This window comes from Ursus americanus, chromosome 3, assembly GCF_024610735.1.
Source record: "Ursus americanus isolate L20-20 chromosome 3, mUrsAme1.1.p, whole genome shotgun sequence".
Classification (NCBI taxonomy): domain Eukaryota; kingdom Metazoa; phylum Chordata; class Mammalia; order Carnivora; family Ursidae; genus Ursus; species Ursus americanus.
Genome location: NC_142129.1, coordinates 1,956,908 through 1,975,945, shown reverse-complemented (window position 1 = coordinate 1,975,945; position 19,038 = coordinate 1,956,908). Strand labels below are relative to the sequence as shown.

At 39.9% G+C, this 19,038-nt stretch overlaps 1 protein-coding gene across 5 annotated transcripts in view; it reads right to left on the bottom strand.

The window, feature by feature from the left end:
• The window catches only part of LMBR1 (limb development membrane protein 1), a 220,603-nt gene that overhangs the window by 180,681 nt on the left and 20,884 nt on the right, over positions 1–19,038 (bottom strand). The window contains exon 2 of one of the 5 annotated variants that reach the window (XR_015723766.1): positions 13,755–13,859. The exons of the other annotated variants lie outside the window; for them this stretch is intronic. The gene's annotated coding sequence lies outside the window, so the exon portion shown is untranslated. The remainder of the gene's footprint in view (positions 1–13,754; positions 13,860–19,038) is intronic. 5 annotated transcript variants of the gene reach the window in all.

Here is a 19,038-nt window from a genome sequence, read left to right as displayed (position 1 = left end):
GCCTCTCCCTTAAGATCAGGGACACGAAAAGGATGCCCACTCTCGCCATTATTATTCAACATAGTACTAGAAGTCCTTGCAACAGCAATCAGACAACAAAAAGGGATAAAAGGTATCCAAATTGACAAGGAAGAAGTCAAACTGTAGCTCTTCGCAGATGACATGATACTCTATATAGAAAACCCAAAAGACTCCACCCCCAAACTACTAGAACTTATAGAGCAATTCAGTAACGTGGCAGGATACAAAATCAATGCTCAGAAATCAGTTGAATTTCTATACACGAACAATGAGACTGAAGAAACAGAAATTAGGGAACCCATTCCATTTACAATAGCACGAAAAATCATACGTTGTCTTGGAATTAACTTAACCAGAGACGTAAAGGATCTATATTCTAGAAACGACAAATCACTCTTGAAAGACATTGAAGAAGACACACAAAGATGGAAAAATATTCCATGTTCATGGATCAGAAGAATTAACATAGTTAAAATGTCTATGCTACCCAGAGCAATCTACACCTTCAATGCCATCCCAATCAAAATACCAATGACATTTTTCAAAGAACTGGAACAAACAACCCTTAAATTTGTGTGGAACCAGAAAAGGCCCCGAATCGCCAAGGAATTGTTGAGAAGGAAAAATAAAGCTGGGGGCATCATGTTGCCGGATTTCAAGCTATACTACAAAGCTGTGATCACAAAGACAGCATGGTACTGGCACAAAAACAGACACATAGACCAATGGAACAGAATAGAGAACCCAGAAATGGACACTAGGCTGTTTGGGCAATTAATCTTTGACAAAGCACGACAAAACATCCCGTGGAAAAAAGACAGTCTCTTCAATAAATGGTGCTAGGAAAATTGGACAGCTACATGCAAAAGAATAAAACTTGACCACTCTCTCACACCATATACAAAAATAAACTCCAAATGGATGAAAGACCTCGATGTGAGACAGGAATCCATCAAAATCCTAGAGGAGAGCATAGGCAGCAACCTCTACGACATCAGCCACACCAACCTTTTTCATGACACATCTCCAAAGGCAAGAGAAACAAAAGATAAAATGAACTTGTGGGACTTCATCAAGATAAAAAGCTTCTGCAAAGCCAAGGAAACAGTCAAAAAAAACTAAGAGGCAGCCCACGGAATGGGAGAAGATATTTGCAAATGACCCTACAGATAAAAGACTAGTATCCAAGATCTACAAAGAACTTCTCAAACTCAATACACGTGAAACAAATATTCAAATCAAAAAATGGGCAGAAGATATGAACACTTTTCCAATGAAGACATACAAATGGCTAACAGACACATGAAAAAATGTTCAAAATCATTAGCCATCAGGGAAATTCAAACCAAAACCACCTTGAGATACCACCTTACACCAGTTAGAATGGCAAAAATTGACAAGGAAGGAAACAACAAATGGTGGAAAGGATGTGGAGAAAGGGGATCCCTCTCACACTGTTGGTGGGAATGCAAGTTGGTACAGCCACTTTGGAAAACAGTGTGGAGTTCCCTTAAAAAGTTAAAAATTGAGCTACCCTATGATCCAGCAATTGCACTACTGGGTATTTACCCCAAAGATACAGACGTAGTGAAGAGAAGGGCCATATGCACCCCAATGTTCATAGCAGCATTGCCCACAATAGCTAAATCGTGGAAGGAGCTGAGATGCCCTTCAACAGATGACTGGATTAAGAAGATGTGATCCATATATACGATGGAATATTACTCAGCCATCAGAAAAAACGATTACACAACATTTGCAGCAACACGGACGGGACTGGAGGAGATTATGCTAAGTGAAATAAGTCAAGCAGAGAAAGACAATAATCATATGGTTTCACTCATTTATGGAACATAAGAAATAGGAAGATTGGTAGGAGAAGGAAGGGAAGAATGAAGGGGGGGATAAACAGAAGGGGGAATGAAACATGAGAGACTGTGGACCCTGGGAAACAAACTGAGAGCTTCAGAGGGGAGGGGATGGGGGATTGGGATAGGCCGGTGATGGGTATTAAGAAGGGCACATATTGCATGGTGCACTGGGTGTTATACGCAAATAATGAATCATGGAACATTGCATCAAAAACTGGGGATGTACTGTATGGTGACTAATATAACAAAATAAAATTATAAACATTTTTTAATTTAAAAAAAAAAAAGAACTCCAGATGGATAAGAGAATGTTAACACCATCACTACTTCCTCCCAAAATCCTGGAGTAGGGAAAATGGGTCAAAAAGGAAACCAGCTATTGGTGAAGAAATGTAAATAGAGGGGGTCTTCTAAGTAGATGTTAAGGGTCGGGGAGATTGTTTATAATGGAATGGTTAAGTCTGAGAAGGGCTGCAAGAGTGCTGGAAAGAAGAGTAACTGGGCAGAAATTCTGTGACTTATGAGGTTGAAGTCAGAGGAATCGAATGACCAAGGCAATTAATATTTATTACAGAAGCTACCTGAAATTCAATTCATTCACCAATTACTTGTCATGAGCTAACACTACACCAGGCACTCTTTTCAGAACTGAGAACACAGAGGTGAACAAAACAAAGCTCCTTGCCCTCACTGAGCTTACATTCCACTAAGAAAACTGATAACCAATAAATAGTCAACGGGGCAAATGACAATTAGTGTAGGATTAGGGGAATAGGGAGTGCAAACAGAGGTGAGGGGGCATGCCTCACTAATAAGGTGACAGCTGAGGAAGGACTTGTGGGAGAAGAAGAGAGCAAGACATGCAGAAATCTGGAGGGAGGGTACTCAAGGCATAGAGAACAGTCACAACAAGGGTCCGAGAAAGGAAAAGCCCCGGTGTGTTCAAACAGCAAGAAAGAAGTAAGAAGTGAGGTCACACAGGAGTTTATACTAAGTGTCAGTTCTCACAAACAGTGAAGAGTTGGTTTTTACCCTGGGTGAGACAGGAATCCACGGTGGGACTCTGAGCAGAAGGGTGACAGGATCTGACAGAAGGCAAAAGGCTCACTCTAGGTACAATGTGGAAAGTAACTTAGAAGGTACCAGGTCTAAAGCAGCAGACCAGTTAGGAGTGTCCTGCAATCATCCAGAAGAGAGGTGACTGAGACCTGTGTAGTAGAAATATCAAAAATTATCAAGTTCTGGGTACATTTTGAAAACAGACTTGACAGGACTTGCAGGGATAAGTCTTGGCCTAAGAAACTGGAAAGAGAGAGTGGCCATTTCCTGAGTCAGGAAAGATTATGAGTAAAGTTATTTCTCATTGGAAATAAAAAGTACAGTTTACACTGTTGAATGTGAAATACAACACTCAGGTGGAGAGGGTGGACGAGCTGTTGGATATAAAAATCTGTACAGTCCAAGGAAAGGAGCCTGGCTAGAATTTTTTTTTTAAGGTGAGGAGCAGGGGGACATAAGCAGATAGATATTTAAAGCCCTGAGACCAGATGAGATTTCCATCCTAGGAAGTGAGTTCAGCCAGAGAAGTCTGAGAACCAAGCCCCGGAGCTCTCAAATATTTAGAAGTCAACCTGACAGAAGGAATCAGGAAGAGCTGAGAAGCAGCAGAGAGCAGGTAGGAGGCAAACAAGAGACTGTGATGTCCCAAAAGCCAAATGAAGAAAGTTCATGTAGGAAAAGGGAATTATCAGCCGTGTCAAATGCTGCTGACAGGCCAAGTAAAATGAGCACTGAGAACTGACAACTGGATTTAGCAACATGGAGGTCATCAGTGACCTTGACAAGAGCTGTTTTTCTGAAGCGGTGAACGTAAAACCCTGACTGAAGTAAATTAAGAGAGAAGAAGAACTGAAAATAATATGTACACAGTTCTTATTAGGAATTTTATGGTAAAGGGAAGCAAAAGAAATGTGATGGGAACCGTGAAGAGGGTTTTTTTTTTTTAAGATGAGAAAAGTTACACGTAGTTGCAATAACAATCAGGTAGAGAGAAAAATTATTGATGCAAGAAAGAAAAAGGAGAAGTGCTAAAGCAATGTGTTCAAGGTGAGGAGCTAGAAATAAACGTACCCCTAGTCAGAAGGAGGAGGAGAAGCAGAAGAGGACAGAATATTTGAGCTGCATTGCAGGTAGGTAAGCAGATGTGTGGTAAAAGCACAATAACATGCTCTTTTGATGGTTTCTAGTTTCTCAGTAAAATAGAAGCCAAGTTCCTCAAGTAAGACTTACACGTGGAGACAGAATTCACACGGGAGGATGACACCGTAAATGGAGTAGAGCATATAGGGTAAGTGAGAGCCACAGCAAGATGAAATGGACTTCACAGCTGCAGGCAAGCCCAACCTGAACCTCCAAGCCAGGCAGGAGGCCCACTACTGTTCTGCAACTTAATGGCCTGGCTCTTAGATGCCGGGGAAGCTGCAGGTAAAACGAGCAGAGGTTTGAGGATTCTAACAACTACCCTATATTCTCTCCTCCTCTGTACAGCCTACACTTGCAGACTGCACTGGGTACCACTCACTCACTCCTCTAATCACAAATCTGACTCATGTCCCCTGCCCAACTCCAAGTGCTCTGGCAGTGGTCAGTCAAGACCTACCAGCCAAATTCCACTCCCACAATTTCACCTGATCTCTGAGCAGTCCCTCCTATTTCTGCAATCATCCTCCTTCTCTGATTATTCACCCAGTCTCCATCACTAGCTTCCCTCTTCCTGCCAGCCTTTAAACATTATTCTTCTACAAAAAAACAAAACAAAACACACTATTATTCTTCTCTACGATTTCAGGGCTGAGCCAGATATCTATTCTCAATCCACAAACTCCTCACATGTAACCTAATCTGCTACCAGGGTTTTAACCATCAACCCCCAGAAATCCCTGGACCACAGTCTGAAAACCACTGGATTAGGGTATCAGCAAAAGTGAGTGACGGGTGCCAGGGTGGCTCAGTCGGTTGGGCATTTCGCTTTGGCTCAAGTTGTAATCCCCTGGGCTCCCTGTTCTCCCTCCCCCTCTGTTTCTCCTCTACCCCACTAGTGCGCACCCTCTCTCTCTCTCTCTCACTCTCTCCCTATCTCTAAAATATAAAATTTAAAAAAAAAAAGTGAGTGAAATGAATGGCCATAAATCCTAAGTAGATTGGGGGGAAAAAAAAGAAATCAAGCACAGAATGATGGATTAATGGAGGTATCTATCAACTGAGGTTCCCTGTAGAGCTGCAATAAAAGACCAAGGAATGTGGAAGAAGAAAAGGTTATGATTAAAGAATGTTTACAGGGGGTTAAGATGGTGGAGGAGTAGGGGACCCCTTTTTCAGCTGGTCCCCTGAGTCGAGTTGGATAGGTACCAGACCAGCCTGAACATCCATGGAATCAGCCTGAGACGCAGGAAGATACATCTGGATCTCTATAAATGAACATCTCCAGCGCTGAGTATTGAGGTACGAAGGCGGGAGCCGTGAAACCGCGCACAGATATCGGAAGATAAATGGAAGGGGGAGGGAGCCGCCGCGTTCGGGCGCCGGGAAGCGGTAGCCACCTGCACGGGGGAGCGGGTGAACTCCCAGATGGCACCTGGGAGATAGCAGACTGAGACCGTGAGCCGGGAGCGCGCGGGGGGCGGCTGGCAGCTGGCGGTGCTAGAAACACAAAAGGACAGAGACGGGATGGCCCTGGAAGTGAGGGCTGGGACACCGGGTGTGGGGCGCACATCCCGGGACGCTGCAGGGTTGAGCAGCACCAACAGTAACAGGGTTAAAGTGGCCACAATATCAGTGGAGAACGGTCCGCAATCCCTCTGTTCTGAGACAGAGGCTGAGATTCGGCCACTGCTGCTCTGACTCTCAGAAGAGGCACAGCACACCGCCAGGGAAAGCTTCCAGAGAACAAAAGCCTAGAAATACCGGCTCACAGCGTGCCCATCCCCATCCCCCTTCGCAGGGGACACAGAGACTCTACCCAAACAGGGTTGCCTGAGTATCAGCGCGGCAGGCCCCTCCTCCAGAAGGCAGGCTGAAAAATCAAGAAGCCCACATCCCGGGGCACCTGGGTGGCGCAGTCATTAAGCGCCTGTCTTTGGCTCAGGGCGTGATCCCGGAGATCCGGAAAGGAGTCCCTCATCGGGCTCCTCCGCTGGGAGCCTGCTTCTTCCTCTCCCACTCCCCTGCTTGTGTTCCCTCTCTCTCTGGCTGTCTCTCTGCCACATAAATAAATAAAATCTTTAAAGAAGAAGCCCACACCCCTAAGATCCCTATAAAACAAGGGTGCACGGCCTGGGTCCCAGTCAATAATTTGGGCTCTGGACAACCCTGCAACCTCTCCTCATCAGAATGACGAGAAGGAGAAGTCCCGCCCAGCAAAGAAAAGACAATGAGTCTGTGGCCTCTGCCACAGAACTAATGCATATGGATGTAACCAAATTAATCAGAAATGGAATTCAGAGTAACGATGGTCAAGATGATGTGTAGACTTGAAAAAAGTATTAACGAAAATGTTAATGAGAATATAGAATCTCTAAGGGCGGAAATGAGAGCGAATCTGGCAGAAATTAAAAATTCTATGAGCCAAATGCAGTCAAAACTAGAGGCTCTGACGGCCAGGGTAAATGAGGCAGAGGAACGTATTAGCGAATTAGAGGATGGGTTAGTAGAAGAAAAAACGAAAATAGAAGCTGGACTTAAAATAATCCACGCCCACGAATGTAGGTTAGGGGAGATTACGGACTCAACGAAACGATCCAATGTCAGAATCATCGGCATCCCCGAGGGGGTGGAGAAAAACAGAGGTCTAGAAGAGATATTTGAACAAACTGTAGCTGAAAACTTCCCTAATCTAGCGAGGGAAACAAACATTCGTGTCCAAGAGGCAGAGAGGACCCCTCCCAAGCTCAACCACGACAAACCTACACCACATCACGTCACAGTGTAATTCGCAAATATTAGATCCAAGGATACAGTATTGAAAGCGGCCAGGGCAAAGAAATTTCTCACGTACCAAGGCAAAGGTATCAGAATTACGTCAGACCTGTCTACACAGACCTGGAATGAGAGAAAGGGTGGGGGGAGCATATTTAAAGCTCTTTCAGAGAAAAACATGCAGCCAAGAATCTTTTATCCAGCAAGGCTGTCATTCAGAATGGATGGAGAAATAAAGACCTTCCAGAATCGCCAGTCATTGACCAATTTCGTAACCATGAAACCAGCCCTACAGGAGATATTAAGGGGGGTTCTATAAAGGTAAAAAGGCCCCAAGAGTGATACAGAACAGAAAGTCACAACCGATACAAACAAAGACTTTACTGGCAACATGGCATCATTAAAATCATATCTCTCAGTATTCAGTCTCAATGTGAATGGCTTAAATGCTCCCATAAACGTCACAGGGTTGCAGATTGGATAAAAAGAAATGACCCATCCATTTGCTGTCTACAGGAGACTCATACTGAACCCAAAGATACATTCAGACTGAAAGTAAAGGGATGGAGTAACATCTTTCACGCAAATGGACCTTAAAAGAAAGCTGGGGTAGTAATTCTCATATCAGATAAATTGGATTTTAAACGAAAGACTATAGTTAGAGACACAGAAGGGCACTATATTATTCTTAAAGGATGTATCCAACAAGTGGATATGACAATTATAAATATATATGCCCCCAACAGGGGAGCAGCAAGATACACAAGCCAACGCTTAACCAGAATAAAGAGACATATGGATAAAAATACATTAATAGTAGGGGACCTCACACCCCACTATCAGAAATAGACAGAACACCCTTGCAAAAACTAAGCAAAGAATCAAAGGCTTTGAATGCCATACTCGACGAGTTGGACCTCATAGATATATATAGAACACTACACCCCAGAACCAAAGAATACTCATTCTATTCTAATGCCCATGGAACATTCTCAAGAATAGACCATGTTCTGGGACACAAAACAGGTCTCAACCGATACCAAAAGACTGAAATTATTCCCTGCATATTCTCAGACCACAACGCTTTGAAAGTGGAACTCAACCGCAAGGAAAAATTTGGAAGAAACTCAAACACTTGGAGACTAAGAACCATCCCGCTCAGGAATGATTCGATAAACCAGGAAATCAAAAATCAATTTAAACAATTTATGGAGATCAACGAGAATGAAAACACAACCGTCCAAAACCTATGGGATACTGCAAAGGCAGTCCTAAAGGGGAAATACATAGCCATCCAAGCCTCACTCAAAAGAATAGAAAAATCTAAAATGCAGTTTTTATATTCTCACCTCAAGAAGCTGGAACAGCAACAGAGGGACAGGCCTAATCCACGCACGAGGAAGCAGTTGACCAAAATTAGAGCACAAATCAACGAATTAGAAACCAGGAGAACAGTAGAGCAGATCAACAGAGCTAGAAGCTGGTTCTTTGAGAGAATTAATAACATTGACAGACCTCTGGCAAGACTTATCCAAAAGAATAGAGAAAGGACCCAAATTAATAAAATTATGAATGAAAAAGGAGAGGTCACAACCAACACCAATGAAATTGGAAGAAGGATTATTAGAAACTTTTATCAACAGGGGCGCCTGGGTGGCACAGCGGTTAAGCGTCTGCCTTCGGCTCAGGGCGTGATCCCGGCGTTCTGGGATCGAGCCCCACATCAGGCTCCTCCGCTATGAGCCTGCTTCTTCCTCTCCCACTCACCCTGCATGTGTTCCCTCTCTCACTGGCTGTCTCTATCTCTGTTGAATAAATAAATAAAATCTTTAAAAAAAAAAAAAAGAAACTTTTATCAACAGCTTTATGCCAATAAATTAAGCAATCTGGAAGAGATGGAGGCCTTCCTGGAAACCCATAAACTACCAAGACTGAAACAGGAAGAAACTGATTTTTTAAACAGGCCAATTAATTATGAAGAGATTGAGTCAGTGATAAACAACCTTCTAAAAAATAAAACTCCAGGCCTGGATGGTTTTCCTGGGGAATTCTACCAAACATTCAAAGAAGAAATAATACCTATTCTCCTAAAGCTATTTCAAAAAATAGAAACAGAAGGAAAGCTACCAAACTCCTTCTATGAGGCCAATATTACCTTGAACCCCAAACCAGGCAAAGACCCCAACAAAAAGGAGAATTACAGACCAATTTCCCTAATGAATATGGACACCAAAATCCTCAACAAGATCCTGGCAAATAGAATCCAACTGTACATTAAAAGGATTATCCATCATGACCAAGTGGGATTCATCCCTGGGATGCAGGGGTGGTACAACATTCGCAAATCTATCAGTGTCTTAGATTTTATTCAGAAACAAAAATTCAGAAATCATATGATTCTCTCAATAGATGCAGAAAAAGGATTTGACAAAATACAGCATCCTTTTCTGATTAAAACCCTTCAGAGTGTAGGAAAAGAGGGTTCATTTCTCAATCTCATAAAAGCCATCTATGAAAAGCCTACAGCAAATATCATTCTCAATGGGGAAAAGCTGGAAGCCTTTCCCTTAAGATCAGGGACACGACAAGGATGCCCACTCTCGCCATTATTATTCAACATAATACTAGAAGTTCTTGCAATAGCAATCAGACAACAAAAAGGGATAAAAGGTATCCAAATCGGCAAAGAAGAAGTCAAACTGTCTCTCTTCGTAGATGACATGATACTCTATATGGAAAACCCAAAAGAATCCTCTCCCAAACTATTAGAAGTTATAAAGCAATTCAGTAATGTGGCGGGATACAAAATCAATGCATTTCTATACACGAATAATGAGACTGAAGAAAGAGAAATTAGGGAATCCATCCCATTTACAATAGCACCAAAAACCATACGTTACCTTGGAATTAACCAGAGACGTAAAGGATCTATATTCTAGAAACTATAAATCACTCTTGAAAGACATTGAGGAAGACACAAAAAGATGGAAAAATACTCCATGCTCATGGATCGGAAGAATTAACATAGTTAAAATGTCCAAGCATGTCTATTGCTAGAGCAATCTACACTTTCAATGCTATCCCGATCAAAATACCAAGGACATTTTTCAAGGAACTGGAACAAATAGTCCTTAAATTTGTGTGGAACCGGAAAAGGCCCCGCATCGCCAAGGAACTGTTGAAAAGGAAAAACAAAGCTGGGGGCATCACAATGCCAGATTTCGAGCTGTACTACAAAGCTGTGATCACAAAGACAGCATGGTACTGGCACAAAAACAGACACATAGACCAATGGAACAGAATAGAGAACCCAGAAATGGACCTCAGCTCTTTGGGCAACTAATCTTTGATAAATCAGGAAAAAACATCCAGTGGAAAAAAGACAGTCTCTTCAATAAATGGTGCTGGGAAAATTGGACAGCTACATGCAAAACAAAGCTGGGGGCATTACAATGCCAGATTTCGAGCTGTACTACAAAGCTGTGATGACAAAGACAGCATGGTACTGGCACAAAAACAGACATATAGACCAATGGAACGGAATAGAGAACCCAGAAATGGACACTAGGCTCTTTGGGCAACTAATCTTTGACAAAGCATGAAAAAACAACCCGTGGAAAAAAGAGAGTCTCTTCAATAAATGGTGCTGGGAAAATTGGACAGCTACATGCAAAAGAATGAAACTTGACCACTCTCTCACACCATACACAAAAATAAACTCCAAATGGACGAAAGATCTCGATGTGAGACAGGAATCCATCAAAATCCTGGAGGACAACATAGGCAACAACCTCTATGACATCGGCCACAGCAACCTTTTTCATGACACATCTCCAAAGGCAAGAGAAACAAAAGATAAAATGAACCTGTGGGACTTCATCAAAACAAAAAGCTGCTGCACAGCCAAGGAAACAATCAAAAAAACTAAGAGGCAGCCCATAGAATGGGAGAATATATTTGCAAATGATGCTACAGATAAAAGACAGGTATCCAAGATCTACAAAGAACTTCTCAAACTCAATACGCAAGGAACAAATAAACAAATCAAAAAATGGGCAGAAGATATGAACACTTTTCCAATGAGGACATACAAATGGCTAACAGACACATGAAAAAATGTTCAAAATCATTAGCCATCAGGGAAATTCAAATCAAAACCACAATGAGATACCACCTTACACCAGTTAGAATGGCAAAAATCAACAAGGCAGGAAACAGCAATTGCTGGAGAGGATGTGGAGAAAGGGGATCCCTCCTACATTGTTGGTGGGAATGCATGTTGGTGTAGCCACTCTGGAAAACAGTGTGGAGGTCCCTTAAAAAGTTACAAATGGAGCTACCCTATGACCCAGCCATTGCACTACTGGGTATTTACCCCAAAGATACAGACGTAGTGAAGAGAAGGGCCATATGCACCCCAGTGTTCATAGCAGCATTATCCACAATAGCTAAATCGTGGAAGGAACCGAGATGCCCTTCAACAGATGACTGGATTAAGAAGATGTGGTCCATATATACAATGGAATATTACTCAGCTATCAGAAAGAATGAGTTCTCAACATTTGCTGCAACATGGACGGCACTGGAGGAGATAATGCTAAGTGAAATAAATCAAGCAGAGAAAGACAATTACCATATGATTTCTCTCATCTATGGAACATAAGAACTAGGAAGATCGGTAGGAGAAGAAAGGGATAAAGAAAGGGGGGTAATCAGAAGGGGGAGTGGAGCATGGGAGACTATGGACTCTGAAAAACAAACTGAGGGCTTCAGAGGGGAGGGGGGTGGGGGGATGGGATAGACTGGTGATGGGTAGTAAGGAGGGCACATATTGCATGGTGCACTAGGTGTTATACGCAACTAATGAATCATCGAATCTTGCATCAGAAACCAGGGATGTACTGTATGGTGACTAACATAATGTAATTAAAAAACATTAAAAAAAAAAAAAAGAATGTTTACAGATTTCTTAACTTAGTATTTAAAGTTAGAGAACAAAAGTGTCAGGAATTCCAGAAAGTTCATGCAGAAGCAGAAGATGAGAAGGCATGAAAGGTAATGAACAAAAAGAAATTAAGAAACAAAAATGCATGCCATAAAATGAAAAGACTAATGGAAAGCAATTCATTTAAGACTGGAATTCAAAAAGAATGGTTAACAATTATAAAAACTATAAATATTACTAATTTAAAAATAAAAGCCACCCATTAGAAAAATAAAAATACAACTACAACAGACTGGAACAAAACTCACAGAATGGATTAGACTATTTTTCTAGTTTCAAAGGTGGGACTAGGAGCAAATGCTCCTCCCCTAAATGTGTGCACCTTCAACAGAGAGCAACCCACAGGGTTGATGGAAATGAAAGCAAGCTGTCATGATGCCTCTTATGGTCCCTATATCTGGTGGGAACAAAAGGAAATTACTAACCAAAAAAGAAGAAAGTCAAGGCGCCTGAGTGGCTTAGTCAGTTACAGGCCTGCCTTTGGCTCAGGTCATGATCTCAGGGTCCTGGGACTGAGCCCCACATCAGGCTCCCTGCTCAGTGGGGAGTCGGCTTCTTCTCCCTCTGCCACTCCCCCTGCTTGTGCTCTATCTCTCTCTAATAAATAAATAAAATCTTAAAAAAAAAGAGAGAGAAAGTCATTACAGCTCCTCACCACTAACAGCGAGTAACATACAGCTGATAAGAAAGGAGAGGAACAGGCTCTCATCGTTCTCTAAAAAGACTGAGATTTCCCTCCTGGTCGGGGAGGAAGAGTAAGGTTACGAAGGTCACAAGCAGAAGCAATACCAGTTGCATGTCCTCTGTGCCAGCTAAACCAGAGAACAGTAATTCAGCCCTCTCGGGGGTCACATGGCTTTAGTCCTGATGCTGATCAAGAATGGCTATCCTATAGGGGCGCCTGGGTGGCTCAGTCATTAAGCGCCTCCCTTCGGCTCAGGGCGTGATCCTGGCGTTATGGGATCGAGCCCCACGTCAGGCTCCTCTGCTGGAAGCCTGCTTCTTCCTCTCCCACTCCCCCTGCTTGTGTTCCCTCTCTCACTGGCTGTCTCTCTGTCAAATGAATAAATAAAACCTAAAAAAAGAAAAAGAAAAAGAATGGCTATCCTAGAAACATACACTCTTCCAAAACTGAAACAGGAAGAAATAGAAATTTGAACAGACTGATTTCTAGTAATAAAACTGAATGGATAATGGAAAACTACCAACAGACAAAAGTCCAGGACCTGATGGCTTCACAGGTGAATTCTACCAAACATTTAAAGAACAGTTAATATCTATTTTTCTCAAACTATTCCAAAAAGATATAAAATGGAGAAAAGCTTCCAAATTCATTCTACAAGACCAGCATTACCCTGATACCAAAATGAGACAAAAACACTGGGGAAGAAAAAAAACACAACAACAGCAACAATAAGCTGATATCTCTGCTGAGCATAGAGGCAAAAAACCCTCAACAAAAACTAGCAAACCCAATCCAACAATACATTTAAAAAATCATTCACCACAATCAAGTGGGATTTATTCCAGGGATTCAAGCATGGTTCAATATTCACAAATCAATCAATGTGATACATCATACCAACAAGAGGCAGGATAAAAACCATATGATCATTTCGTAGATGCAGAAAAAGCAACTGACAACATCCATTCATAATAAAAACACTCAACAAAGTGAGTTTAGAGGGAATATACCTCAACATAATAAAAGTCATATATGAAAAATCTACAGTTAACATCATACTCAATGATATAAAACTGAACACTTTTTCTCTATGATCAGGAACAAGGCAAGGATGTTCACTCTCACCACTTTTATTCAACAAAGTACTGGAAGTCCTAGCTGCAGCAATAAGGCAAGAAAAAGAAAGGAAGTGGGGTACCTGGTGGCTCACTCAATTATGTGTCTGACTCTTGATGTCAGATCAGGTCTTGACCTCAGGGTTGAGAGTTCAAGCCCCGCACTGGATCCATGCAAAGCATGAAGCCTACATTTAAAAAAAAAAAAATTGCTAAGGAAGAAGTAAAACTTATTTGCAGATGACATGATACAATATATAGAAAACCCTAAAGATTCCACAAAAAAACTATTAGAACTGATACTGAATTCAGTAAATTTGCAGGATACAAAATTAATATTCAGAGAACTGCTGCATTTCTATGCACTGATAACAAAGTAGCAGAAAAAGAAATGAAAGTAACAATCCCATTTACAATTGCACCAAAAATAATAAAATACCTAGGAATAAACTTATCAAGGAGGTGAAAGACCTATATTCTGAAAACTGTAAGACATTCATGAAATAAAGATGAGACAAACAAATGGGAAAGATACACCATGCTCATGGACTGGAAGAATATTATTAAAATGTCCATTCTAAAGCTATCTACAGAGGCACTGCAATCCCTACCAAAATACCAATAGCATTTTTCCCAGAACTAGAACAAATAATCCTAAAATTTGTATGGAATCACAAAAGACCTTGAATAAGCAAAGCAATCTTGAGAAAGAAGAACAAAACTGGAGGTATCACAATCCCAGATTTAAAAATATACTACAAAGCTAAAGTAATCAAAACAGTATGGCACTGGCACAAAAACAAGACACACAAGTCAACGGAACAGGATAGACACACCAGAAATAAATCCATTATCTATATGACTAATTAATCTTCAACAAAGGAGACAAGAATGTACAATGGGGAAAAGACAGTCTTTTCAATACATGGTGCTGGGGAAAACTGGACAGCTACATGCAAAAGAATGAAACTGGACCATTTTCTTGCACTATACACAAAAATAAATTCAAAATGGATCAAAGACCTAAATAGGAGACCTGAAATCATAAAACTCTAGAAAAAGATAGAGCCAGTAACCTCTTGGAAATCAACCTTAGCAAAATACTTGTGGCTATGCCTCCTGAGGCAAGAGAAACAAAAGCAGGGGCGCCTGGGTGGCACAGCAGTTGGGCTTCTGCCTTCAGCTCAGGGCGTGATCCCGGCGTTATGGGATCGAGCCCCACATCAGGCTCCTCTGCTGTGAGCCTGCTTCTTCCTCTCCCACTCCCCCTGCTTGTGTTCCCTTTCTCGCTGGCTGTCTCTATCTCTGTCAAATAAAGAAATAAAATCTTTAAAAAAAAAAAAAAAGAGAAACAAAAGCAAAAATAAACTATTAGGGCTACACCAAAACAAAAAGCTTTTGCACAGCAAAGAAAACCATCCATAAAACAGTCAACTTAATGACTGGGAGAAAATATTTGCAGGTGATATACCTGATAAGGCGTTAATATGCAAACTATATAAAGAACTTACACAACTCAACACCAAAAAAACAAACAATCCAATTTAAAAATGGGCAGAGGACCTGGAAGAGACATTGTTTCCAAAAAAGACATACAGATAGCCTACATGAAAAGATACTCAACATCAGGGAAAAGCAAATCAAAACCACCTCACACCAAAAACAAACAAATAAGCAACACCTCACACCAGTCAGAATGGTGAGTATCAAAAGGACAAAAAATAAGTGCTGGTGAGGATGTGGAGAAAGGGGAACCCTTGTGCACTGTTAGTGGGAATGTAAATGGGTCAGCCACTTTGTGAAACAGTATAGATATTCCTCAAAAATTAAAATTGAAATACCATATGATCCAATATTTCCACTACTAGGTATTTACCTGAAGAAAACAAAAGTATTAATTTGAAAAAACGTATGTACTATATGTGTACTGCAGTATTTTTTACAACAGCCAAGACACAGAGATAACCCAAGTGTCCACCAATAGATGAATGGATAAAGAATATGTGGTGTGTGTGTGTGTGTGTGTGTGTATATATATATATATATACACACACACACACATTTATATATATTTATATTTTAATATATTTTAATATATATTTAATGTTTAATAATTTATTTTAATAAATTTAAATAAATTTATTTAATTAAATAAATTTAAATAAATTTATTTAATTAAATAAATTTAATATATACTTAGATAATATATAAACCTATTGAATGCACATTAAATAGATACTATATATATATTTGTATTTTATATTTATATATTTAAACATATACATGTGTGTGTATGTGTGTATGTATACATACATATACACATACATACATAATAGAATATTACTCAGCCATAAAAAAGAATGATATCTTGCCATTTGCAGCAACACGAATGGACCTAAAGGGTATTATGCTAAGTGAAATAAGTCAGACAAAGAAAGGCAAAATACCATATGATTTCACTTACATGTGGAATCTTAAAAAAAAAAAAAATGAAAAGCAAACAACCAAACAAAATGGATTCTTAAATACAGAAAATAAACTGGCAGTTGCCAGAGGGAAGGTGGGTTGGAGGATGGGTGAAATAGATAAAGGGGATTAAGAGGTACAAACTTCCAGTTACAAAATAAGTAAGTCACTGAGATTAAAAGTACAGCATAGGAAATATAGTCAATAATATTGTAATAATGTATGGTGACAAACGGTGACTACATTTATTGTGGTGAGCACTGGGTAGTGTACAGAATTATTGAATCAATATGTTGTATACCTAAAACTAATATAACATTGTATGTTAACTATACTTCAATTATAATTTTTTTAATTAAAAAAAAAAGGCTAGGCATTTGGGAGTTGAATTACCCAGTCACAAGTAATCTAATAATACTTTTAAAATACATTGTTAAAAGCTAAAATTCTTTTTTTTTTTTAAGATTTTTTATTTATTTGATAGAGACAGACAGTGAGAAAGGGAATACAAGCACGGAGAGTGGGAGAGGAAGAAGCAGGCTCCCAGCGGAGGAGCCCGATGTGGGGTTCGATCCCAGAACACCGGGATCATGCCCTGAGCCAAAGGCAGACGCTTAACGACTGCGCTACCCAGGCGCCCCTAAAAGCTAAAATTCTTAAATTCCAGGTATAAGATTTGAACCTAAATTCAAATTGGTGCATTCTAATCAAACTGTACTACCTAGCTTTTCATTCAAGGCTGATGGGCTTCAACTATTTTAGGGTAACCAGAGGGAATGAGTATCATAAAAGAGTCATGGGTGCAAATAGGCTCAAGGACTGCTACCATGAACACATTTCTGACAAAATCTTGGCAGAGAAATGAGGAAACTATAATTGAGCCAATAATCTCACCACAGCTGAGAGCCATAGACACTGCTTTATTTTAAGGTCACTAAATCAAAAAATAGAGATGTTAAGTATCCTTTAACATTACAAGGTAACCACTAAAATAAAATTAAAATTCAAGTTACCCTAAGAGCCAGGAAAACAACAATAAAACAAAAATCCAGACTATGTAGCAAAAGACAGGAAAACAACAATATTATGAAAATAATACTATAACAGATTAAAGATGAAACATTAAAATCAAAATTGTAAATGAGACAAATTATTAAAAGAAATCTCTCGCAGATAATGGACATATCTAAAATAAAGTGACTTGGGCGCCTGGGTGGCTCAGCTGGTTAAGGATCTGCCTTCAGCTCAGGTCATGATCCCAGACTCCTAGGATGGAGTCCCCCACTGGGCTCCCTGCTCAACGGGGAGCCTGCTTCTCCCTCTTCTCTTCCCCTCCCCCCATTTGTGCTCGCTCTCACTCTCACTCTTTCTCTCAAATAAAATCTTTTAAAAAAATGAAATGAAATAAAGTGACTCAAAAAGATTGAAAACAAAAGGATAAACAGAGACAAACCAGGCAGATGCTAACAAAGAAGCTGTCTTTTTTTTTTAATACGGTGTGAAGACAAAATAGGGCAACTTATGAATAACGGTATAACCCACAAGAGAAGAAAGAATCCTCATGTACCAAAAACACAACACCAAAATAACTTTTTAAAACTGAATATGCAAGGGAAAATGTAAACCACTACTTTAGTTGGTAGTCTTCAACTCACCATGAAAGAAAAAGTAAATGCAAACCAAACAGATAATAATAAATAGGAATTTTTAAAAGTAATGAGAATGCCCTAGTAAATAAATGGGTTTATCATACTCAATGTTACATATCCCTATAAATCCATGTCCTGCCACCCCAATGTCCCAGGCCCTCACGACTAATCTGCTTGTTTCTATGGATTTGCCTATTCCAGATATTTCATATAAATGAAAACATAATATGTCTTTCTGTGTCTGGCTTCTTTCCCTTAGCATAAGGTTTTCAAGGTTCATCCATGCTATAGCATGTACCAATACATCATTCTTCCAGACTTTTTATAAGAAAAATAAAACTCTATTTGATTAAAAACACATTGAATGTTCTGTTGCTAGCAGCTCAAAGCATTCTTTTCAGATACATTTGCATATGTTCATTGTTTGTTTATAACTGCAACAAACCACCTTTCAGAGATAAGAAAACAAAATTAGCAATACTCTATCTCCAGAACAATTAACATGACTTTGAAACACAAGCTGATATACACTTTTCTGTTATTAGCCCCATCATAATAAATTGCCGTGTCCGTCAATTTGCGCGTCAAAAAGGGTAAAACAGTATTTTCTCACAATTAACAGAGACCTTTAACAAGGATTAAATATTCTGTTTTTCAAGATTATCACAGTGAATGTCAAATTCAGTAATGTCATCTACAATATTACACTTTATTACTTACTGATATTTTTCAGATTCTGTATATTCTTACATAGTATCTCACCAACCAAAAGTTCCGTAAATCCCTTCTAAGACCCAGACTCCAGCGAAAGGTAAAGGAAAAACGGCTTTACTGGGGAGAAGCTGGCACCAGAGCCGCTGTCACTCATGCTTTGTCCTTCGTGTTCTACATCCCAAGCGCAACTATTCTACCCACAAAGTTCACAGTACTTCGCACGACCGCGGATTTCCATTAAATGTTTCATGGAAATAAAATCTGTCTCCTAAACGTTTTATTAGTTTAGACATATTAAAGATACTAATACAAACAGGAATTTGTTTATTAGTTTATTGGTTTTATTAGTTTAGACACATTAAAGATACTAATACAAACAGGAACTATCTTATACGTCTCTTGAATCTTCCTGAGTGCCTAGATAAATAATTCTAAAATAAACTGAGTAAATTATATTCCTTCCCACTGCTGGTTCCTTAACCTCCATCAGGCCCAATCAGGGAAAGTGGAAGACACTTTGAATAGGATGAAAGACAGA